Genomic DNA, 11589 nt, shown 5'->3' with positions numbered 1-11589 from the left:
GAGCTGTTTACAAAGAGCTGGAGGCTCTTATGTTCTAGCTAGCTGGTCTCTTGATCGTCTTGCGATCGGGGGCTGTTGTTTTCTTGTTCTTCGACTGACTCTCCTCTTCTTCTTCTTTTTTTTTTTGTTCGGTGTCCTCCATCCTTTCCTTTTATAGATGCGCCGACCTCGACATATCCTGAATGGGAAAGAGGGGACGCGAATGCCCAGGTGCCACGGAGAAAGGCGTAATCATTTCATTTTGGCGAAGTGACAGGGGCGGTGGAGGAAGGCGGCGTGCATTCGACCACCAGCCGCTGCGGAAGCTTCGGGGTGCTCTGAAAAGGGCCCACCGGACAGCCTCAGAGGTGCCCGGTGCGCCCACCCTGTCTTGTTCTCCTGCCAGGGCAGGGTGGCAGGCCGAGCGCTTCGATTCTGGCGACGTTATCCCGAGGCGCGCAGGCAAAAACGGGACGGGACCCGTGCATTTAATGGACCCACGCCCCCCTGCCATTGCATGGCAGGGTCTGACACTGGGGCGTGGGCAGCCGAGAATGTCAGGATGTCAGAATGTCAGGCCACGCGCGCCTATTAAATGCGGCATCGGGCCCTTGACTGGATGACACCCTGACGACGGGGCCCTTCGAGTCTTTGAACGAGCTTGCGCGAACCTTCGGGAGACCGAGTCCTCGGGGGCTGCCACGTGCAGCCCCGAGCACTCTCTCCCGAGCACTTCAGCGGGACCTTCGGGGCACCGAGTCCTCGGGGGCTGCCACGTGCAGCCCCGAGCACTCTCTCCCGAGCACTTCAGCGGGACCTTCGGGGCACCGAGTCCTCGGGGGCTGCCACGTGCAGCCCCGAGCACTCTCTCCCGAGCACTTCAGCGGGACCTTCGGGGCACCGAGTCCTCGGGGGCTGCCACGTGCAGCCCCGAGCACTCTCTCCCGAGCACTTCAGCGGGACCTTCGGGGCACCGAGTCCTCGGGGGCTGCCACGTGCAGCCCCGAGCACTCTCTCCCGAGCACTTCAGCGGGACCTTCGGGGCACCGAGTCCTCGGGGGCTGCCACGTGCAGCCCCGAGCACTCTCTCCCGAGCACTTCAGCGGGACCTTCGGGGCACCGAGTCCTCGGGGGCTGCCACGTGCAGCCCCGAGCACTCTCTCCCGAGCACTTCAGCGGGACCTTCGGGGCACCGAGTCCTCGGGGGCTGCCACGTGCAGCCCCGAGCACTCTCTCCCGAGCACTCTGTTTCTACCTATCTTGCAGGGTGGTGATATGTGGTGGACGGCCGGTCTGGCCTCGGGACTTAGGGACCCCTGGTTCTAAATACACCGACAGTAGCCCCCGGGCCCGCTGGCAGTCGATGGGACGGAGACTGCGAATGGGCCCTTCGTCGCGACCGAGGCCAAGGCTGGCCGGACGCCATGTGGCAAGCTTTCGAGAGGTGGTCCCTGCGGATTTTAGACATCAAGTATGCCCCAACGGGAAAATGAGTGGACGCGTGTCCACTCAACTTCCGAAGGGCACGATAATCATACGGGCGGCCCGCGCGGTCGCCGCGCAGATCGAGGAAAAATACGCCTGGCAACCGCTGACATCGCGCGATCGGCGGGAGATTCGCCTGACAGTTGCGTCGACCGAGGCGACGTTTCGCCGAGCGAACCGTCCGGGGCGGCAGTTTTTGAACTTTGAGATATAAAAGGGGGAATGGATCGGTCCGTTCCCCTTTTTCACGCTCTCTCGCACCCGTGCTCCTGCTTCCTTTGCGCTTCGAAGCCCCTAGGAAATTCCCAGGCGACCGGAGCGTTCTTCCTTCTCTCTCTCTTCACCACCAAAAAACGCCTTCCACTCCGCTGAGATGACGAGGGTTGGAGGAGGACGCCGGGATAGGACTCCGGACAGCATCTTGCCGGAATCACGCCTGAGGAATGAGGAGGCGGCGGATAAAATCAAGAAGCTGCTGGTGCCGGAAGGTCAGGAGGGTGCTGTGGTGGTGAGGCCGGCGACTCTGACGCCGACGACGACCGTTCCTGGACGAATCGTCCTCTTCACCTCCTTCGTGGCGGCGGGGCTAGTGCCGCCGTTCTCCGCCTTCTTCCTGCAAGTGCTGGAGACGTACGGCATCCAAATGGCGCACTTAAGCCCCAATTCCGTCGTGGCGTTGGCGGTCTTCGCACATCTCTGCGAAATGTTCGTGGGGGTGATGCCGTCGGCGACGCTGCTTCGCCACTTCTTCGTCCTTCGGCCGGTGGGGAAGAAGAGGGGGCACTCCACGGCGGACGTCGCGGGGTGCTGCAACCTTCGGCTCCAGGAAGGCCTGGGGGACCATTATATTCCCCAGGTGGTGCGCAGCAAATGGGAGGAATGGCGACGGGACTGGTTCTTCGTCGACATCGATCCCCACGAGCGGCTCGAACTGCCAGAGAAGGCGGCGGAACCTCGGCGATCGACGTGGGAGGCGCCGCCGCCAGAAGATGCGAGGCTAAAGCCGGTGCTGGAGCGCATCTTGGAGCTGCGCGAGTCCGGGCTGACCTCTGTCATGGTGGTCGTGGACTTCCTGCGTCGACGACTGGCGCCCTTGCGGGAGCGGGCCCGACCAAGCTGGTTCTATACCGGGCCGGAGGACATCACTAGGACCCAGATCGGCGCGAGTTGGGATCTGGGGCAGGCGGAGCTGCGAGGGATGACCCGAGTGATCACCGGGTCGGAGGACATGAGCCGGGCGGAGCTCCCGTGGCCGGAGATGGCGCTCTGCGCCCATCCCGACCGGGTGGCTATCATGAGGCGGCTGCCGGAGTTTGACGCCCAAGGGCCCGTGGACCGGCCAAGAAGCCGGAGTCCCGAGGCCTCTGAGCTCCCCGGGCTGGAAGAACTCCTGGGTGAGGAGGTTGTTGGCAGCTCGGCGCAGGCTGGCGACGGGGCCGCCACAAGCAGTAGCCGCCGCGCCAGAGAAGAGGGCGCCCCTGAAGCTGCTGAAGAGTTGACGCCGGGAGACCGGGGAAAACGACCCCGGGCCTTGATCCTGCTGCCGGAGTCTCCGCCGTCGCCGACGGCAGCGGCGGCGTTTCCGGTGCTGGAGCCGCGCCTGGTGCGGATGGGGCCCGCGCCGACGCCTGCGACCTGCGCGGCGGAGACCGAGACTCGTGCGGCGGCACCCGAGGCCCGCGCGGTGGCCCAGCCGAGCCCTCAGCGGAAGAGGCGGCGGGAGGGGTCCGGACCGACGGCACCGGACCCGGACATTAGGCTCCCAGCGGCCAAATGGCGGTATCGGTGAGTCATTTTTCTTGCTTTTCCATGGGTCCTTTCGGCCCGAACTAAGTTTTGACAACTTTTACTTGTCTCCCGTAGGCCGGCCGCAGGCGTTGCGGCGACGGAGAGGGAGCAGGCGCCAAGGCCAGAGCCGAACCTGCCCGCTGCGCCAGCGGAGGCCAGTGTAGGAACGGCGGAGGCGCCAATCGACGTGGAGGCGCCAATCGACGTGGCGGCCATAGGGAGAGAGGCGGTGGCGGCGACTACCGGAAGGGCGCCGGCGGAGCCTACCCCGGGCGCGGAGAGCCCGGGGCGGAGAACGGTGGAGGCGGATGCCTCGCCGGGGCCGGTGGGCAAGGCGGCTGATGCGGGAACGCAGCTGCCGTCCGAGGCCTTGGCTCCGGAGGAGCCTACCCCGGGCAGGCAGAGCCCGGGGCGGATGGCGGCACAGGGCCCTGTGGAGAGCTCGGCCCCCCTGGAGGCATCCGGCGGAGAAGCCTGGGACCCACCGGCGCTCGCAGTGCCTGGCCGGCCTGCCGATCCCCTCTTGGCCGCCATTGAAGGCGTCCGAGCCGCAGTCGGGCAGTTGGGCGCGGCGGTGGAGGCCAAGGAGGGGGAGCTCGAGGCCGAGCACGCCCGCATGGTACTGGAGAAGGCGCAGCTGGCGGGCGCCCGAGAGGAGGCCCGTGCGGCAGCCGCGCGGGAGCAGAAGCTCCTGGAGGACATCCGTGCGGAAGCCGCGCGGGAACGAGAAGGCCTGAGGACCGCGCGGGCAGAGGCCGCGCGGGAACGAGAAGACGCCGCCCGCCTGGCTGAGGCGTCGAGGCAGCAGGCGGCCGAGGCCCTTGCCAGGATGGGGCAGGCGCAGGTGAGGGAGGCGGCAGTCACGGCCCGGGAACGGCTTGCAGAGGAGCGGCAGGCCGAGCTGGCCCGCCGAGAGGGCGCGGTCGAGACGACGCGCGCCGACCTCCAGCGCTGGGAAGACGACCTCCAGAAGATCAGAGGAGAAGTCAAGCGCTGGGAAGAGGACGTCTCCATCCGGGAAGTGGATAACGAGCTATTAGCGTCTGATCTCGGAGCCCGGGAGGATTCGGTGGTCCAGCAGGAGGAGGTGCTGGCCCGGCGGGAGAATGAGCTGAGTCGCCGGGAAGGCGAACTGAATCGCCGAGAGGGCGAGCTGAGTCGCCGGGAGGGCGAAGCCGCTGCCGCGGCGGCCACCGCGGCTACCAGGGCGGAAGAGAATGCGAAACACGAGGCGGAACTGACCGCCCGTGAACAAGCCCTGTCCGAGGTGGTGGCTAAGGCGAAGCAGGATGCCGTCCCCGCCGCAGCTGGCGGTTCTTCCGGTCCGGCCGAGGACCAGGGACTCGAGGCACAGCTGCGGGCTGCCAGGGAGAAGCTCGAGGCAGCCTTTGTTTCGCGGGTCAACCTCGTGCAGATGCTGGAGGATATACTCCGGCGGATGCGACGGGCCATGGAGAAAGGTGGTCTTGGGCGGCTTGTCGGCGACACGAAGGGCGACGGCCCCGCACGACAAGTGTTGGAGCTGCAGCAGGTCTGCGAGCGCCTCGAGACCCTGCCCTGGGCAGTTCAGGAACTTGCCGCCCGGGAGGGACGTGGCTTGGCCCAAGCTGTGGCCGAGCATGTCCTGGCCTGCTACCGAAGCAGGGACCCGGACTTCCCATTGGAGCCGGCGCGGGAGGGAGTGGTCGAGGCTGAGGAGGAGGTCGCCCGAGCAGCGGTTAGGAGTACCGCCTCTGCGGTGGCGGCCGGCTTCAGGCGAGAGGTGCCGCCACCGCCAGCCCCCGGGGACGACTCAGAGGACTCAGCCGACGCCTCTGCCGCTGACTAGGCCTTCGGCGCCCTTTTTTCTTTTGTTGTAGATGCAGGAGTGAATATTAGGAGTGAACCCTTAGAAAAATGCTTTGTCTATGTCTTGTGAATATAATGGCAGCTTTTCCTTGGGCTCGCAACTCCAATTTCTCTGTATGCTTGATGTTTCCTCTGGCGCTCCGCCTGGAAGTCCCGAGGAGTACTCAGTCGGGCCGCTCCCGACCTTCCCATCCCCGAGAAATGAAGTTGTTCTAGTTGCTGGCGTTGGCGCAGCCAGCCTTCAAGCTCTCGCGAGTCCGTACTGCCTAGTTTAAGAAACAAAGACACAGACTCCGTTGCTCGGGAGATGGAACGGCCCTGCCCGGAACACGCCGTGCCCAGCGGACACCTTTTCACTTTGCGACCACTCAGCCGGTAGAAGGGAGACGCGTGTGAGCGAGAATGTGACCAAGAGTCCTCGCGGTCCGGTGGTGCCCGGGCTCAAAAAAGGGCCGGACCGAGCACTGACAGCCTGCCCCCAAGGCCTGAGCTCCGGACTACTCGAGCAGCTCGAGTGATAGGATTACCCAGGGCACCTGAGGACCCGGTAGTGCTCGGGGTCCTTAAGAGCGGACCGAACACCACGACCACCACGAAGGGCTTCGGTCAGACGTTACCGCACGCACGGTACTCCTTTCTACGAACCGCTCTGTCGTTCTGGAAAAAAGCCGACACGTGGCAGGGTTTTTGCGTGCCAGGAGACCACCTCACCGAGCAGATTAAAGCGCAAGAGCCCCCGAGAAGGACTCGGGAACATAAATTCACTGAAAACAGACTTGTCTGGTCATAACCACTCACCGGACAGCCGTCGGCCTTCCGGCCAGCCGATCCAGAAGGGGTTGATTCCGAGCTCGGGGGCCCGGGGACTTGATTCTTTCAACGGAGCGCCCGAGCGCTCAGAGGCATACGAGGCTCCTAGGGTCGGGTGATCTCGACCACCCAAGCCTAGGCGGTAGGACCACCCGAAGACCCTTGGGGCCGACCAGAGACCGGGGCATTGAAGCCCTTGCGGCCGAACTGCTTGTGATTGCCGACCTGTGACTTGAAAGAGAGAATATAGAATTTCTTTGTCTGGTGCGCTCTGTTAGTGCGGTACTTGCCATAGACTGCTCTCGTTTTTTCGACCCGAGACCTCTCGAATACCCGAACCGGCAGATAAGGGTGGACAGAGGCATAACCTAGAGGTCCTATGGTTCGGTGGCGCCCGGGTATGACAGGCCAGACCGAGCACCGACAGCCCGCTCCGGGGGCCTGAGCTCCGGCCTACTCGAGTAGCTCGAGTGATGGGATTACCCAAAGCGCCCCGAAACTCGGTTAGTGCCCGGGAGCCCGTTACGACACCGAATACCACAGCCTACCATGTCGGACGTAAGTCAGCGGCGACTGCTCGTATGTATACCGATTGGGATTCTTTTATCAACGGGAAAAAATGAGAGAGCGAACCTTTTCTCGCACAACCGAGCACCTCACCAGACAGATTAAACATAGGGGATCCAGAGGAATAATTTGCCATAGTGATTGCTTATTAAAATACTGAATGTACGATATTTACAAGGTTGGGTGACAGCGATTTACCACACGGGGCGAAGCCTCCAGACTGCTCGGGCGGGGAGAAGCCCCCGGCCTTATCAACCTGAACCGCGAGCTTGACCGTCTACGGGTAGAAGCGTCGAAGATGCTCGATATTCCACGGATTCGGGAGTGGCTGCCCTTCCTCCGTCGCCAACCTGAAAGAACCTGCCCGGGGGACTGCAATTACGGTGAAAGGACCTTCCCACACAGGGGACAACTTATTCATTCCTTCGCGCGACTGGATGCGCCGGAGAACTAGGTCCCCCACCTCGAGAGACCGGGCCCGGACGTGACGCAGATGATAACGGCGCAGACTCTGCTGGTACCGAGCCGCCCGGACAGCAGAACGCCGCCGGCGCTCTTCCAGGTAGTCTACGTCGTCGCGCCTTTGATGCTCCTGCTCGCCCTCAGAGTATGCGTGCACTCGAGGGGAGCCTAGAGTAAGCTCGGAGGGGAGGACCGCCTCGGCGCCGTAGACGAGGAAGAAAGGAGTTTCCCCGGTAGCGCGGCTTGGCGTAGTCCGGTTGGCCCATAGCACGGCTGGCAGCTCATCCACCCATCCCTTCCCGTGCTTAGCGAGCACGTCATAGGTCCGGGTCTTGAGGCCCTTTAGTATCTCTGCGTTGGCACGCTCGACCTGCCCGTTACTCCGAGGATGAGCGACGGAAGCGAAGCAAAGTTTGATGCCAAGATCCTCGCAATAGTCCCCGAACAAGGCACTAGTGAACTGGGTGCCGTTGTCGGTGATGATCCGATTGGGGACACCAAAACGGCTAGTGATACCGCGGACAAACTGGAGCGCCGTGCTTTTGGTTATCTTGATGACTGGGACTGCCTCCGGCCACTTGGTGAATTTGTCGATAGCGACATATAGGTATGCATAGCCCCCGACTGCTCGGGGGAATGGACCCAAAATGTCCAAACCCCAGACCGCGAAAGGCCATGACAGGGGAATGGTATGGAGAGCCTGAGCGGGCTGGTGAATCTGCTTTGCATGGAACTGGCATGCCCTGCAGCGCCGAACCAGCTCGGAAGCATCCTGGAGAGCTGTGGGCCAGTAGAAACCTTGCCGGAAGGCTTTCCCGACCAGCGCGCGGAACGATGAATGGCCACCGCACTCGCCCTCGTGGATCTCAGCGAGAAGATCGCCGCCTTCTGCCCGAGAGATGCATTTTAGGAGGACACCTCCTGCGCTACGTCGGTAGAGATCCCCGTCTACTATGGCATAGCGTTTGGACTGCCGAGCAACCCTTTCGGCAGTCGCCTCATCCTCGGGTAGGAACCTTTCTTTCAAGTACCCTCGGATGTCAGACATCCACGAGGCATCTTGAGAACATTCGGTGAGCACAGCGCACTCGCCGGACGGCGGCGCCCTGACGGGGTTTCCCACTGAGGGCACCGCCGGGGTCCCCTGAATTGAGTTCGAGGTTTCCCCTTCATCCTGTTCGGCAGGCAGGACGGAAGGCCGTGCGAGTCTTTCTTCAAAGACTCCGGCAGGGACGTGCGCAAGTGATGAGGCCAGGCGAGAGAGCTCGTCGGCCGGAGCGTTGTCGCGGCGAGGGATATGCCGTAATTCGAGGCCATCGAAGCGTTTCTCGAGCTTCCTGACTGCGGCCACGTACGCCGCCATTTGAGGATCCGTGCACTGGTACTCCTTGGAGACCTGGTTGACGACCAGCTGAGAGTCCCCCTTGACCAGGAGACGACGAATCCCGAGCCCCACCGCAGCCCGGAGGCCGGCGATGAGACCTTCATACTCCGCCATGTTGTTGGATGCGCGGAAATGCAACTGTACGACGTACCGGAGCTCTTCACCCGTTGGGGAGGTGAGAACCACTCCGGCCCCTGCGCCTTTCAGCGAGAGGGAGCCGTCGAAGTGCATGACCCAGTACCCGGGCGCGTCGCGCCCGGGATAGGCAGAAAACTCTTCTGGGTCGACGCAGGGGACGGGCGTCCACTCTGCCAAGAAGTCGGAGAGCGCCTGGCTTTTAATTGCCTGGCGACTAACGAAGTGTAGATCGAACTCCGCCAGCTCTACTGCCCATTTGACAACGCGCCCGGTGCCCTCCCGGTTTCGGAGAATGGGTCCCAGTGGATAAGTGGTAACCACTGAGATTTTGTGCGCCTGGAAGTAGTGGCGCAGCTTCCGGGAGGCGACGAGCACGGCATAGAGCAGCTTCTGAGCCTGAGGATACCTTGTCTTGGCTTCCCGGAGGACCTCGCTGACGAAGTACACCGGTCGCTGTGCCCGGCGGGCCCGGACGGTGGCCCCACCCGGGGGGCTGCTACAGCTCCCAGGGTCGACGGTATGGTCGGGGTTGGCCGGGCATTCGAGCTCGATTCCTTGGCTAGGAAGAGCAGTGTGCTCGGGCTCGACCCCTCGCTCCGGGGGAGCCACGAGGACAGGTGAGTGATCGGGGGCCTCTGGGAGCTGGGACCCAGCACCCGGCCCTGAACACTCGTCTCGCTCCACCACCAATACTACGCTCACAACCCGAGGAGTGGCCGAAACGTAAAGCAGCAGGGGCTCACCTTGAGAAGGAGCCACCAAAACGGGTGGCGAGGTAAGGTATTTCTTTAAGTCGCGGAAGGCCTGCTCGGCCTCCGGCGTCCAGTCGAAACGACCGGATTTCTTCAGAAGCTTGAAGAGGGGGAGCCCCCGCTCCCCGAGCTTAGAGATGAAGCGCCCGAGGGCGGCCATGCAGCCGGCGAGGCGCTGGACCTCCTTGAGTCGAACCGGGGGTCGCATTTGCTCGATGGCCCGGATCTTCTCCGGATTGACCTCGATTCCTCGGCCAGAGACCAAGAAACCAAGGAGCTTGCCCGCCGGGACCCCGAAGACACATTTCTCCGGGTTGAGCTTGAGGCGGGTAGAGCGGAGACTGTTGAAAGTCTCGGCAAGGTCCTCGAGCAGGGTGGCGCGGTCTCGGGTTTTGACCACGAGATCGTCGATGTAAGCCTCGACGTTGTGGCCAACCTGCGAGTTAAGTGTGATACGAATGGCGCGCTGGAAGGATGATCCAGCGTTGCGCAGGCCGAAAGGCATTAACATGTAGCAATAAGTCCCCACCGGGGTAGTAAAAGCAGTTTTTTCCTCGTCCCCTACGGCCATGCGAATCTGGTGATACCCAGAATTTGCATCTAGGAAGCATAAAAGATCACATCCCGCAGTTGAATCTATGATTTGATCAATGCGAGGTAAGGGGAAAGGATCTTTAGGACAAGCCTTGTTAAGGTCGGTGTAGTCCACGCACATGCGAAGCTTGCCGTTGGCCTTCGGGACGATGACTGGATTTGCTAGCCAGTCGGGGTGGAGAACTTCTCGGATAAATCCGGCGTCGAGGAGCTTGCGGACTTGCTCGCGGATAAACTCCTGGCGTTCTGGCGCCTGCCGCCGGACCTTCTGCTTCACTGGGCGGGCGTCCGGACGCACGGCCAAGTGATGCTCGATCACCTCCCTAGGGATCTCGGGCATATCGGACGGTTGCCAGGCAAACACGTCCACGTTAGCCCGGAGGAAGGCGACGAGCGCGCTTTCCTATTTGCTGCCCAGGTCGCTGCCGATACGGACAACCTGGGTAGCATCTTCGCCCACCTTGACCTCCTTCGTTGGAACAGTCGTGTCGGCGGCGGGTCGGGGTCTGGATGAAGAGGGTCCCGGGCCCCCTGAAGAGCCATCAGCCTCGGCTTGCGCTGAGACTAGGGCCATGTAGGTTTGTTCGGCGCAGGAGACAGCGCCACCGGAGTCAGCGATCACGGAGATAGAGCCTGCGGGGCCGGGCATCTTAACCGTAAGGTATGCATAATGCACGGCCATCATGAATTTGGCGAGCGCCGGACGCCCGAGGATGGCGTTGTAGGGGAGAGGGAGCTCCGCGACATCGAAGAGGACGCACTCCGTACGAAAGTTGTCCCGGCTCCTGAACGTGACAGGCAACTCAACCTGCCCGAGGGGCAGGGAGTGCCCGGGCGTTACTCCACAGAAGGGGAGCGACGGCTTTAGGCGTCGGGAAGGTACTTGCAACTTCTCAAAAACCTCTTTGGAAAGGAGGTTGAGGCCGGCACCACCGTCGATCAGCACTCTGCCGACTTTGACATTGCAGACAGTGGGAGATACGACCAGAGGTAGCCGCCCCACAGCTGCAGTACTGACGGGGTGGTCGGCCATGCTGAACGTGATCGGAGCATCTGACCACCTCAGGGGTCTTGCGGCCTCCTCGCTCGGGGTTGCCGAGCATACTTCGCGCCGCATGACCTTGATGCCACGGCGCGAGCAGGGTGTGTAGGCGCCTCCGTCGATGAAGGCAACCGCATGCTCGGGCTCCTGGAAGCCGAGCTCGGCATTGTTGGGAATGACCTCGGTATTGCCTCCCCCGCGAGACTCGTCGCGCTCCCTCTGGCGCTGCTCCACGAGTCCCTTGACCGTACGACACTCTGTGAGGTCGTGCCATCTGGTCAGGTGTATGGGACACCATTTACCTGGCTCGGGCCCCGCGGGAGCGGGGACCCTCGCGGGAATAGGAGCCCGGCCAGGGGCCGGGGCTCTTGCTGGAGCTGACGCCCTAGCCGGCGCTGGGGCCCTCGCGGGCGCAGAGGCCCGAGAAGGAGCCCGAGCAGGGGCCCTGACGGGGCGCCGATCGGCATCCGGCCGACGCTCTTGCCGGCGATCGGGCTCTTGTGGCTCCCCGTGAGCGGGGATTTGGGCTAGCTCAACGGGAGCAGCCTCGCGCTTCCTCCTCTTTTTCTTTTCCCGCTTATCAAAGCGGGAAGAACTTGGTCGATCGGAAGCGGGGCGAGGAGCATGCCATGCCCTGGCCTCCGCAGCTTTGGCGCACTTATCGGCCAGTGCGAAAAGTTCCGCAGGGGTCTCGATCTCGTGCGTACCTAGCTTCTCGAGCATCCGCTCATCACGTACGC

The sequence above is a fragment of the Phragmites australis genome, chromosome 6 (genome assembly GCF_958298935.1).
Source record: "Phragmites australis chromosome 6, lpPhrAust1.1, whole genome shotgun sequence".
NCBI classification, from domain to species: Eukaryota; Viridiplantae; Streptophyta; class Magnoliopsida; order Poales; family Poaceae; genus Phragmites; species Phragmites australis.
This window is presented reverse-complemented; position numbering follows the sequence as displayed.